The following is a 1,532-nucleotide window of genomic DNA, read 5'->3' as shown; positions in this document are numbered from 1 at the left end:
TAAGGGGGAAAAAAAAGGTCATGAAGAACCTAGTGGCAAGATGGGAATAAAGACACAGACCTACTAGAGGGTGGACTTGAGGATATGGGGAGGGGGTGGGGTAAGATGTGACAGGGTGGGAGAGTGGCATGGACATATATACACTACCAGATGTGGAATAGATGGCTGGTGGGAGGCGGCCGCATGGCACGGGGAGATCAGCTCGGTGCTTTGTGACCGCCTAGAGGGGTGGGATGGGGAGGGTGGGAGGGAGGGAGATGCAAGAGGGAAGAGATATGGGAACATATGTATGTGTATAGCTGATTTACTTTGTTGTAGGGCAGAAACTAACACACTAAAAAGGAAAAAAAAATCTACAAACAATAAATGCTGGAGAGGGTGTGGAGAAAAGGGAACCCTCTTGCACTGTTGGTGGGAATGTAAAGTGACACAGCCACTACGGAGAACAGTATGGAGGTTCCTTAAAAAACTAAAAATAGCGGAGTCTCCCGACCGCGCTTCTCCGCGTACCTAGGTCACGTGACTCGGGGAAGATGGCCGCGCTGACGGCGGAGGACTTTGCAGCTCTCCAGAGCCTGCTGAAGGCCTCCTCGAAAGATGTTGTCAGACATCTGTGCCAAGAGAGCTTTTCCAGTTCAGCCCTTGGCTCGAAAAAGCTCTTGGATGTTACGTGTTCCAGCTTGTCTGTGACCCAGGAGGAGGCAGAACAACTGCTCCAGGCTCTGCACCACCTCACCAGGCTAGTGGTGTTCCGTGACCTGTCCTCCGCCGAGGCGATTCTGGCACTCTTTCCTGAAAATTTCCACCAAAACCTCAAAAACCTGCTGACAAAAATCATCCTAGAACACGTATCTACTTGGAGAGCTGAAGCCCAAACAAATCAGAATCCAGGAAGATGCCAGTCTGTGTGGGGAGCAGCCCTCCATGTCAGCTGTCACCGTGGAGCTGAGTAAGGAGACCCTGGACACGATGTTAGACGGGCTGGGCCGCATCCGGGACCAGCTCTCCGCTGTGGCCAGCAAGTGATGCGGCCAGCCGGCCCCCAGCCTACGCCGTCCTTGCAGCAGGCAGCGGTGGGGACATGGGGGCTGCCATCCAGCCTGGGCGCGGTTGGACCAGGCGGAAGCAGCCAGGCCCGCGCGCTGCTTTTTCCTCTTTCCGAAGTTGGAGCAGAAGCTGCTGTCTCGCGAGGCTCCTGTGTGGGACTTCATGACCCCGGTGGCAGCAGGAGGGAGCGTTTGCTTGGTCAGCCACCTCCGCCTGGCTGATTGGAAAATTCAGGCCCAAATTGTGGCACTCATCTTAATAAGTTCCTTTCACTCTGATGAGCCCATTTCCAGCTCTGGAATGCACGCAGGGAGTCAGGTGGGTGACACCAGCAGTTCTGCTTCTCTGTCACAGAAGCCAGGCGGATCCCACAGGGCAGTGCCCCCTATGCGTGCCTGCCTGCCCCGAGTCCGGAGCCTTCCCGAGCTCCCTCAGCCCTGCTGGACCACCTGGCAGCGTAGGAAGTCTGAAATGGGAACTCATTC

General features: G+C 55.5%; 1 pseudogene; it reads left to right on the top strand.

Moving 5' to 3' along the window:
• The first annotated feature begins 533 nt into the window (after window positions 1-533).
• LOC137757071 (COMM domain-containing protein 9 pseudogene) lies at window positions 534-1,040 on the top strand (annotated as a pseudogene).
• Window positions 1,041-1,532: the final 492 nt, after the last annotated feature.

This window comes from Eschrichtius robustus, chromosome X (assembly GCF_028021215.1).
Source record: "Eschrichtius robustus isolate mEscRob2 chromosome X, mEscRob2.pri, whole genome shotgun sequence".
NCBI classification, from domain to species: Eukaryota; Metazoa; Chordata; class Mammalia; order Artiodactyla; family Eschrichtiidae; genus Eschrichtius; species Eschrichtius robustus.
This window is presented reverse-complemented; position numbering and strand designations above follow the sequence as displayed.